The sequence below is a fragment of the Montipora capricornis genome, chromosome 6, assembly GCF_036669925.1.
Source record: "Montipora capricornis isolate CH-2021 chromosome 6, ASM3666992v2, whole genome shotgun sequence".
Classification (NCBI taxonomy): domain Eukaryota; kingdom Metazoa; phylum Cnidaria; class Anthozoa; order Scleractinia; family Acroporidae; genus Montipora; species Montipora capricornis.
The window spans coordinates 4,437,095-4,449,136 of record NC_090888.1 but is presented as its reverse complement, the minus strand read 5'-3'; the positions used below and the strand labels follow the sequence as shown (position 1 = coordinate 4,449,136).

At 38.5% G+C, this 12,042-nt stretch overlaps 1 protein-coding gene across 1 annotated transcript in view; it reads right to left on the bottom strand.

Moving 5' to 3' along the window:
• LOC138051245 (E3 ubiquitin-protein ligase MARCHF2-like) overlaps window positions 1–11,823 on the bottom strand; it is a 27,225-nt gene extending 15,402 nt beyond the window's left edge. The window contains exon 1 of the mRNA XM_068897411.1: window positions 11,631–11,823. The gene's annotated coding sequence lies outside the window, so the exon portion shown is untranslated. The remainder of the gene's footprint in view (window positions 1–11,630) is intronic.
• Between the last annotated feature and the right edge of the window lie 219 nt (window positions 11,824–12,042).

The following is a 12,042-nucleotide window of genomic DNA, read 5'->3' as shown; positions in this document are numbered from 1 at the left end:
AGCCGGAGTGTTAAATTGCAGAAAGTACCAGAAAATAAAGTCACCACAAATATAATTACACAATAAATTGACTTAATACTGAAGCGTTAAGGAGATTCACGTCATGTCATTTTCTTGGCACATTTACAATCTGGCAAGTCTTTGTGTGGATAATGTTTAAAGTGCAGATACCTTACAAAAAAAGTTAGAAAATAAAACAATGGATGACATAATCGGTTTCCGTAACAACCCCCTCGCCATTCCTTAACTAATAAGATTACGGTCTGCTGTGCCACGCGCTTTTGTTATTTTTTAGCTTGAGCCAAGTCGGTCAAAAGAATTAATTGAATCAAGTTAAATCATGCATTGATTATCCAGCAAAAATCGCCATGCGATATTGAGTTTTTGTGGTAGTGTAAGTGCACTACTACACACTATGTCACCGAGTTGTATGAGTGTAAGAGTGGAAGAGTGGAAGAGTGGAAGAGTGTAAGAGTGGTGTAAGAGTGGAAGAGTGGAAGAGTGGAAGAGTGTAAGAGTGTAAGTCCGTGGTGACAATAGGCCCGCAGCATAACTCCAAAATTGGCAAGAATTTGTGACGCTGACGAATAATAAAGCAGCTGCTATTTCCAAAATGATGGAATTACCTGGTGATAAATAGCCTCGTCTAGGAGAGTAACAGCAAAAGTACGATAGAAAAATTGAACGTAGCAAAAATCTACCAAAATGTTTTTCGCCGATAGTAATTTTGTATATTCGCGGTTCAAGATTTATGTTGTTTTCACGTCGAAAATGTTGTTGCTGATGGCAAAAATTATATTTCATTCTCGATCGACACTTCCTGTAAACTTCCTAAAAACTGTTTACTTTCTTTTTTTTTTATCAATATTTGTTTTGTATAAAGCAGGCTAACAAAATCTGTACCTTGCTTAGTTCGCATCGAGCGTTAAAATAGAATTTTCGATGCTATGATTCTGACACAGCAAGTCGTACATTTTGAGGTCACCCATCTAGATACTAAACCCGCTCGACAGCACTTGAATTCCGAATAAATTTGTCGTGGAAAGGTGTCAAAAACTCAGACACGCTTAAGCTTCAGGTGCAAAGAAGGGAACTGGAAAATGAGTACCATGTCACCCTCGAAGCCAATGTATCTCGATTCCCTTTTGCTTTCTTCAATCTTTCTGGGTTTAGTATTTTACAAGTAACCACATGTATTCTCAGCGCCCAGCTATTTACCTAAGACATCTACCATGGCACTACCGTGATTTATGACACCCAAACAATACCGTGTACCAATAGACCTTATTCACGATGTCTTTACACGCGCACAGAGAATGATGGGACAATTACTTGGTGACATAGTCTCTTGGGGGACAAACATTTTCAATGGCGTCCGAAAGAGATGTCAATACAGCTGTTTTCTAAGTGGAAGGTAGATCAGTTTAAAACGTTTCTGAAAAAAAGAGGAGTTGTTTAGTCGGGGAGAAAAAGCTAGCTGAGAAGGCTAGCTGAAAAGGTGTACTATACCTTGAGGATGAAACCCGAAGTCGCTTAAACTACACGAGAGGAAGAAGACGATGTCTCAACGAGATGAAGGGAAAAGTTGACCATAGAATCGATTGTCAGTCTTCCTTTTCTCAGTAGCCTTAAAGAAGGATGAGAAGAGGGCAGTCTTAACTTTTCGGACGTTTTCAAGGATGGGGTAGAAGCATATATGCAGCCGTCAGCAAAGGCCGTGAAGCATGGAAAGACTTTATTGAGCTCGGAACACATACACAGAGTGAAATTTCACTAAATCAGTGCAGATGTGAAATACTGTTCGTTCAGCAAATACCCCTTTCGATATAAGCTTGGAAGTGGATCCTGTTTCCCTGACAAAATTAAATCTGCATCCAGTGGAGGTACGAACTCAGTTAATTCCCGCTAAAACGAGGCGAAATATAAATGTTAGCATGTTTTTGATAGCGTCGCGTTACTGAAACAATCACGTTAAGTGTTTTCTCATGTATTTATACCAGTGTTCGATAATTGATTAACGAGGCGTTAAGTCAGAGAATCGTCAAATATTTAACAGTCTTTCATCCAAATAGATCGCTTAAATTTATACCGTTAAATTTTTTCGGCAAAGTTAACGAGAAAGATAGAAAGCGCGAGAAATTATCTGTGCTTTTTCTGCTTCTTACATGTCTCGCATAGCTGCTGGTTGAAGCATGACAAGCGCAATAATAGCATGTTTAATAATTGTCTTTAAAATGGTCAATATGTACGATGTCTTAAAAAAGGACAGATAATGGCACTAATATCAATAATTATTTCCTATCTGGAGACGTCTAGTCAGACAGACGCATGCTTCGATCAGGTTCGGAGAGAACGTTTATCTACAATGTGCATTCGTGTGTCTATAGGTTAGAAAATTAAAAACAATGGCCTGTAGTCTGTACGCTCTGTATCTGTGCTTTGAATGAACCAGATAAATTTGACAATTAGCCTATGTGTGCAACCATCGCGTTTGCGTCTGCAGACTCTCTATATAGCTACAGTCTCGTGTCGGAGAGGCCGCGATCCTTTTGGCCAGCAACATAACATGGCAGATACGGCGGCCATTTTGATTTGTATTGTTTCAAATAGCTATTATGGGATGATGCCTAGGGGGCAAATGCATATTAATTCGCCCCCTGAACATATAATGTCTTTCGAAACAATAGAAATCAAATGGCTGCCCGTACCTGCTCGTGCAATTTTGGTTATTTTGCGCAGTCTCAGAAATGACGTGGTTACTTTCGGAAATGCCCCAATCTCGTTCCCAGACCTTAGGATAACGAGAGCCCCTGGGAACGAGATTGGAACTACCCATTGGACGAACATTATACACCCTTTTAATAAGTCTAATATATGCCGTTTTCCGCTAATGAGGTCGAATTCATGCTTTCAAATTTTATTCAGAAATGTGCAAAGGCCTAAAAAGACTTTTCCGATTTCTTTTCTTGTTCTAAGCCTTTGTACATTTCTGAATGAAATTTGAAAGCACGAGTTCGACGTCATTAGTGGAAAACGGCATATATTAGCTTGTGTCCCGTTTTCACACAGCACAATCGAATGCCAACGTAAGCTCACGCACGAGGAATCAAAATGAACAATTTTGATCCTACGCTCGTGCTCGTGCTTGCGTCAGGCCCGTTTTAAAAGCGAAATAAGCGCTCTTTGTGACTGCGTTTATGCTTGCCCTTGTGATAACAAACCAGAACTTACTCCCTCCCAATATTGTAGTGGAAAAGTCAATCATTTAACTCCCTGAAGAAGTCAGGCCGTGCCTGACGAAATATTGGTAAATCAAAAAATAGATATATATCCTCACAGTCGTACAACCAGCCTTGCAGTATTATTATTTTTTTAATTTACAAATTATTTGCTTGTTAGATCTCCCAAGATCCATCGCTTCCCTTTTGTTCACTTGGCCTTAGCAAAAAAATAGTCTACAAGTGGAAAAGTGCAGAGGTGGAGGGAAAACAACGAGTTGCTGGCTGAAATCGCAGAGTCAACCCTACATTGCCGTCGCAAAGGGCTACGAATCGAAATTTGCATATTTTATGCGAGCTATTGACTCTATGATATGTCGATCCGATTGATGAAGCGATCAACGACAATTTCCTTCCATGCTAAAATGTAAAAACGTTCTCTGGTCTATCAGTCTATAGCCGAGAGCTTATGTTTAGCCGAGAGCTTATGTTTTTTAATCTTTTTTACTAGAGAACGTTTTTACATTTTAACATGTCTTATCCTGGTTACCGCTCTATTTTTAATTTCCTTTCAGTTCTCTTTGGCCAGACGGAACCGCTTCCTGATGAGTTAAGAGAACTATTCTCCCTACTGCCAGCATAAGGGGGTCTGCGTATACCAGACCTGAAAGCTGAAGTCCTACTGCAATACGCTGCCTCAGAGTTAATAACAGCACCGCATGTAGCAGCTATACGAATGAATCTGAACAGCAGCGCCTTTTTTTTTGTTTTTTTTTTAGGTTTTTGGCCCTAACGGAGAAATGGGGAAAGAATGCAAACTTTTTTCTGAGCAACCTAGAGAACAAACTTTCCCGTAAGAACGGCGAGTCTTATGCCATTGCAAAATCTTCGCTTAATGAGAACACGCAGATGTTTTGAAATTCTAAGATCAGTCCACACATGTGTTCTACGGTCTAGAACCCCTTTTCACAAGAATTTACTTTTTAGATGACTAAGGAATGCGACATTTTTTTATTGTAGTTTTTTTAATGATTTATTAGAATAGTCTTTTTTAAGTTTTGTGGTAGACCGTGTATTTTACTTAGATATGTAGAGTTTTGCTAATTGTTTTAATTAAATTAAGTATATCGTTGGTGATTTTCCTTTACTCCCAATGCTGTGACGACGGTCTAACGCACAATCAGTTAGTCGTCCGAAGTAGGGCTGATGCTCGACGCATCAACCATTCAATCTTTTCGCGGTGGTAACAGGATCTTTATCAATTCGTTTACTAACATCAACGTTTTGTGTGTGGTATACCTAACAATAGTTTTGTGCTCTGTACGTGTTCTATCGTAATTAGTTGCGTTTTGACAACAGGGCAAAATAATCTTTTTTATTTGTTTGTTTATTTATTTATTTATTTATTTATTTATTCATTAACATTTAATGGTTCCTTACTTACCCTGAAACGACTATTAGGAAATTCCTTACATTTGTCTTAATTAAAAGAGTTAGTTTCACTAGGAATGCCCTTTGGCAAAAGGCCTATTTCGATGTATTGAAATTCAGCTTGAAAGAGAGGTTTAGAGGACAAAGACAATGGAAAATGAGTAGATGATATGCAAATATTTTTCACGTTATAAATTCCAACGTGTTTCTATTGCTTTTGTCCTCACTGCCTCACTATCAAGCTGAATATTTGATATTTCTAAAATGGCCCATTAATTCCAAATGTCAATAATTATGTGAAATATTATAATGGGTACATCTGTTCTCGCAAAATTTCTCTTTTAAAGTAAAATTATCATGATGCGTAAAGGAATAATGGCCAGCTTCCCAGTAGGATGGCCTCGGTTCGATTCCCAACCTCGGCTTTATAGAAGTGGGTTGGGTTTGTTGGTTTTCTTGTTTGCTCGGCCGAGAGGTTTTTCTCCAGGTACTCCGGTTTTCCCTTTTGCACAAAAATCAACCTTTTATTGATTTGATTTGAATTAACTTGAGTTCCTTTCAATGTAGAGTGTCCCCATGCAATCAGTGCCCCAGCGCTACAAGACTTGACACCGTAAAAGTCCATCATCATCATCATCATCATCATCATCATCATTATTATTATTATTATTATTATTATTATTATTATTATTATTATTATTATTATTATGATGCATGGTTGAGAACAAGTCATACGATGGTAAGTGGTTTATGTATCCCTTATCATAATGTACTTAAATTGGGTAAGTACTGTGACGATCCTCGTTCCGCTGAACAATGGTAACGTAGGCTCTGGGGATGAGATCTTCAGCGTTTGTTGGTTGCGCATGCGCTGTATGTGAAACCAGGTTTTAATCAACCACGATGTAGTCAAGACCGAAACTTCACAGACATAAATTATCTATATATTATTCAAAGAGGGCTCAAGACTTGCAGTTATGCTGTTCATTGGCAATTTCTTCCGAGAGTCCGCTTACCTTTTGTGCAGCATCACTCGGAACACCTATTAGTTGTTTTCATTTACGTAATCGGGAGCCATGTCTTTTGACTTAACATGAGGAGCTTAACTTGGGTCAGGAATGTGGGTCGTCGCTGGGGTAAAAAAAAACGATTACGAAAATCTCAGTGGGAGTTGTAACAAGACTCTCACTAAAAAGGCAGAGCGAGAGACAAAGGGAGAGGTGTTAATCTCGACACATTTGTTGGGCCGACTTCGTCATAAAGTTTTAATGACGACAAATAACTCAAATTACTTTAAATTAATATTTTGAGTGATGTGTCAAAATAGTCCAGAGTCGATCCAGAGGCACAGTAAATCAATCTGAAATATTTTCTAAAACACGGTTTACAACGGCCAGCATCATGCAATTAAAAAATGGAAAATTATTTCTTTATTCTCTTTATTTCAAATTAATTTAAACACAGGCAAATTATATCTTAACTTTCAGGCTACCGAGATGCAACTTGTTTTGCCCGGCATACACTTTTCTCAACAGCAACGGTGAATTGGTTCTTTTCTGATTTTAAAGCAAACCATTTTTAAGTTTTATACTTATGGAACTCGATAACTGAGGAATAAAACTCAACAGCTATTACACCTTCGAACATCTGCTTCCCTTATTCTCCGGTTAAACATGAAACGTTAGTGATCGATGTATTGGTGTATTTGTTAATTTAAACACAGGCAAATTATTTCTTAACTGTCAGGCTACCGAGATGCAACTTGTTTTGCCTGGCATACACTTTTCTCAACAGCAACGGTGAATTGGTTCTTTTCTGATTTTAAAGCAATCCATTTTTAAGTTTTATACTTATGGAACTCGATAACTGAGGAATAAAACTCAACAGCTATTACACCTTCGAACATCTGCTTCCCTTATTCTCCGGTTAAACATGAAACGTTAGTGATCGATGTATTGGTGTATTTGTTAATTTAAACACAGGCAAATTATTTCTTAACTGTCAGGCTACCGAGATGCAACTTGTTTTGCCTGGCATACACTTTTCTCAACAGCAACGGTGAATTGGTTCTTTTCTGATTTTAAAGCAAACCATTTTTAAGTTTTATTATACTTATGGAACTCGATAACTGAGGAATAAAACTCAACAGCTATTAAACCTTCGTACATAATTCTCCGGTTAAACATGAAACGTTAGTGATGAATTGGTGTATTTGTTAATTTAAACACAGGCAAATTATTTCTTAACTTTCAGGCTACCGAGATATAACTTGTTTTGCCTGGCATACACTTTTCTCAACAGCAACGGTGAATTGGTTCTTTTCTGATTTTAAAGCAATACATTTTTAAGTTTTTTACTTATGGAACTCGATAACTGAGGAATAAAACTCAACAGCTATTACACCTTCGAACATCTGCTTCCCTAATTCTCCGGTTAAACATGAAACGTTAGTGATGTATTGGTGTATTTGTTAATTTAAACACAGGCAAATTATTTTGTCAGTTAACTTTCAGGCTACCGAGATGCAACTTGTCTTTGCCTGGCATACATGTACACTTTTCTCAACAGCAACGGTGAATTGGTTCTTTTCTGATTTTAACGCAATCCATTTTTAAGTTTTATACTTATGGAACTCGATAACTGAGGAATAAAACTCAACAGCTATTACACCTTCGCACATAATTCTCCGGTTAAACATGAAACGTTAGTGATGTATTGGTGTATTTGTTAATTTAAACACAGTCAAATTATTTTTTAACTTTCAGGCTGCCGAGACGCAACTTATTTTGCCTGGCATACACTTTTCTCAACAGCAACGGTGAATTCAGTGAATTGGTTCTTTTCTGATTTTAAAGCAAGCCATTTTTACGTTTTATACTTATGGAACTCGATAACTGAGGAATAAAACTCAACAGCTATTACACCTTCGAACATCTGCTTCCCTAATTCTCCTGTTAAACATGAAACGTTAGTGATGTATTGGTATATTTGTTAATTTAAACACAGGCAAATTATTTTGTCAGTTAACTTTCAGGCTACCGAGATGCAACTTGTCTTTGCCTGGCATACACTTTTCTCAACAGCAACGGTGAATTGGTTCTTTTCTGATTTTAAGGCAATCCATTTTTACGTTTTATACTTATGGAACTCGATAACTGAGGAATAAAACTCAACAGCTATTATACCTTCGAACATCTGCTTCCCTAATTTTCCGGTTAAACATGAAACGTTAGTGATGGATTGGTGTATTTGTTAATTTAAACACAGGCAAATTATTTTTTAACTTTCAGGCTACCGAGATATAACGTGTTTGCCTGGCATACACTTTTCTCAACAGCAACGGTGAATTGGTTCTTTTCTGATTTTAAAGCAAACCATTTTTAAGATTTCTCTTAATAATGACTTCTGATTGATTCTTGTACTATACTTCTCTTACTTGACAAAGGTTTTTAGTTGATGGAAATCAGAGCAAAAATGAGAAAATGGAACCACTTTAAGGGCTTAGGTCAAGATCAGGCCAATGGAAATAACTGATCTCACGTTTGTTATCAGTACCCGCTACGGATTTTGGCACCCACATGAAAATTTTTCATAAGTCATTATTAAGAGAAATCCCTAGTAAAAACCCAGTTTATTCATCTAGGCAAAACTTTGTTTCGGTGTGAAATACACCCGAGGTGGGCAATCGAGAAAAATACATATATCAGAAAACCGATTTTTATCGATTGTTATAAAAATTATCGATTGCCCACCACAATGAATTTGAAGAGGGCACATTGTAACTTCTTCGGATAATTCTTCTTGCATTTCTTAACGCAGATGTAACGGGGTCCACTCTACGCAGCGAGTGCATAACACGAACTCTCTGAACCACCAATTCTTGTTGTCTTAGCAATCCTTGCACCATTAATAGTCCTGGTTCTGGTGTAACAGCACGAATGTTTCTTACAATGTCATCCAGTTCAGCATCTGATAGTAGAGAAAATTCTCACCCTTCCACTCTCATACCAAATTCATGCCGCCTTCGTCTCAATGTCCTGTCGGAAACGCCAAGAGTCTCTGCAATATCATTCCAGCGAAATCCGCACACTTCATGCAATGTTTGAAGCTGTTGCTGAGTTACAACGACCCTTGGTCGTCCTTCTAAGCTATACCTTTCTGTCGGGGCACTTCTTCTGTCCGCTCTCCGACTAACGTCTACCTCATCCTCTAGGAGGAAACAATGCCTTTCAAAATGGGATCGCAAAACACTTGTGCGGCGAAGAATTAGCGTGAGATCTCTAAGAGTAAGACACGTTTGCTGTGACAGCTCGTGGCCGTAAGTCTCGCAAAATCTTGATATCAGGCTTGAAAGTGTCCTCTCGTACTCATCTAATCGTCTAAAAAGGAATTCACTTCGATCGCTAGGGGTTGACTTTAGCTGTTGTTCGCAAGTGTTAAGAAGGTTTCCCAAAGAAAAGAAGAACTCATCGTACCCCGGCCGCCATTTTGATTTTCTGAATGTTCTGTATGATGGGGTCAGCCTTCGCTCATCACTCATTAGCTAAAGTCGACTTCGAATTTTATTTTTTCGACTCAGTTTGTTTTCGACTTCCAATAACAAAAAAAAAACTGTTAAATTTTCAAATTCGATTTTTTTCCCTTCTGTGTGTTAGTTTTTTCGGCTTTTAGACTTCGCGACTTACTATTTATACTATTTCTGTCGACTTCATATTTATTTTTTTCCTCGACCTCGAATTTTATTATTTTGATAGACTTTTTAGAATTCTCGACTTAGTATTTATACAATTGGACTCATTTACTCCTTTTGGAAGATTTTTTGTGTTTTCAATTTCATATTTTATGATGTGGATATTTTGTCTGCAACGAAACGCCATAGCCCAATTTGTAGCTGTGTAAAATTTCATTCCGGGCTAATTGATTTCCCAGCATGTCACAGGGAGGCACATTTCAATATTAATCACAGACTTATCAATTTCCTAGCTGCTATCATGGTATCCTGATATCATGAAATTGAACCTAACAGCAATTATTTTACCTCAACGTTTGAGCGTGAGCCTGCATACCGGGAAGGCTTCCAGCACCGAATTCCCCGACGTCAACATTGTTTACTGCCTCCATAACTTGTTTGGAAACATGAATCATTCATGTTTCAGAAATGTACAGAAATCCATGACATTCAGACGAAGACTGCTCAATTAATCCCCCCACAGAGGCCAACCAAAGTTATTCCGTAGGCTTCGTCCACGTTTTTTACCAGAATTTTGGACGGCGAGTCTAATCTGCAGGTCGCAGGTTGGAGGTCACAGGTTGCAGGTCATTGTTTCACCAATACAGAAAGTATCCTAAACATTCTTAAAAGCTAACCTTAGGCCTAATTAGGCCTAAAGAAAAGTTTTTAGGCCTAAGGTTCGCTTTTAAGAATGTTTAGGATACTTTCTGTATTGGTGAAACAATGACTGCAAGCTGTGACCTGCGACCTGCGATCTGCAGATTAGACCCGCCGAATTTCGGAACGTGATCACCATTTTCCCGCAAAAAATTACCGACTTGAAGGCGACAAATCTCTCTTCGAAAGAGCTGAAAAAACTTTCCTTCGACAAATTGGTTAACATTTTACCCTGGATGCCAGAGGTCTTCTCGCTCACCAGCGGCGTGGAGCGTCGAAGTAGTGCTGGTCGGCGAGAGACGACGGCGACCTGTACCATTTTTCCCCGGGTGAGAGAGTTAATCCATAAATTCTGAAGAACGAAAAATGGTTCCGTGTCCCAGCACTAACCGCCACTGTCGATACGCGCAAACGAACTGAAATAGACTTGTGTTCCCCACAAAATTCATCCCGCCCCTAAATATGGTCATTCAATAAAAAATTAACTACCTTTTTCTGCTTAACGTAAGTTCACAGTACAATCTGATCGATCCTGAATGCTTTAACACTTTTCTGAATACGAAACACCTTTTGTGTTATGTTTTTAGCGTTCGTTGATGGATATCTACACCGTCAGGAGACGTCCAGCCGAGAATTCCTGAGTCGGCTTAAGCTCCTCATGAATACAAAAAGTTCAAGTTTCAACGACTGACACAAAACTAACCGTCATTTTCAGTTCATTATAGGGACACCAACAAGGACGTCGCATAAACATGACTAACACATGATGACCTCCATAAAAACCAAACATTTTGTGCTCAAGAATTCGGTAGAGGCGACGACTTATATTGAACGCCCTTGAAAAGAAAAGAAGCGGATTCACTTCAATAAAATAGACGCAACGTGTTTATCCTAGTGTTATACGTGAATCTATTATTGTGAAACAAAACCTTGAGCTTTTGTCTCTCCACTTCGTCTTATCTGTAAGCTGTGGACCGTAGACAGTTTCCGTATGAGAGAAAAAGCCCTCTGACGTTTTTTCGGTCCAAAATTTGCCATTCAATCACGAAATGATAAAACATAAATTTCGTGTGGTGGTCCTTTTTGTGGGATAAACGATCAACCGTGTAAGAGAAAACATAAAGGTCCCAACAAACCGCGACATTCGTTTGCGTGCGCAAACAAGAATTAAGTTTATAATTAGATAGGCTTCTCTTTTACGTCTATTTTTGGAAGGACAAAAATTCAAATAAGATAAAATAATTTAGGTAACGACGTTTTGTCTATCAGACAGTTTGGTATTAGATTTTAGCCCGATCCAATTGCCAAAATAATGGAAAGGTAAAAACTATGGTAGAGAACGAATGATACTATAGGCATACTATTATCCTTCAGTATGTAGACAAACTACACGACTGAACTTCGAAGAGCACCCTATACGCGTGCCTATCCTGGATAAGGGAAGTGCCAGGCTCTATCCTTGAACAACAGCCATGAAATTGCGATCGAGTGCCGTCGTAACAAGCAGAGCAGTAGCCGAACTAACCCTTGGCTCCCAGGGATTGACCGTAGCATTTCTCCTTACAGAAATAAAAAGTAAAATATTTCCTTACCTTAGTGATTCGCGCTTGACAAAATGAGGATTCTTAAGGACTGGCCGTCATCCGCAGGCGGGCACTGATGGTTTTCAACTTACAACGCGGTTCCTCAAATTTCGTAGCAACTTGTTACTGATGAAGTTGGCCACCAGGTAGTTAACGGAAATGCAACCTTTTAAATGTAAATTGAAGCACCTTTATCAGAATCTCAGTAGCTGTGGTCATGCAGTTATCCGCAGATATATGCAAACGAAAAACGCGTTTTATCTTGGTTCAGATTATAGCTGTACGTGTGCGACAAACTCTTAAAACCCAGTCGGAGTGTTAAATTGCAGAAAGTACCAGAAAATGAAGTCACCACAAATAATAATTACACAATAAACTGACTTAATTCTGAAGCCTTAAGGAGATTCACGTCATGTTAATT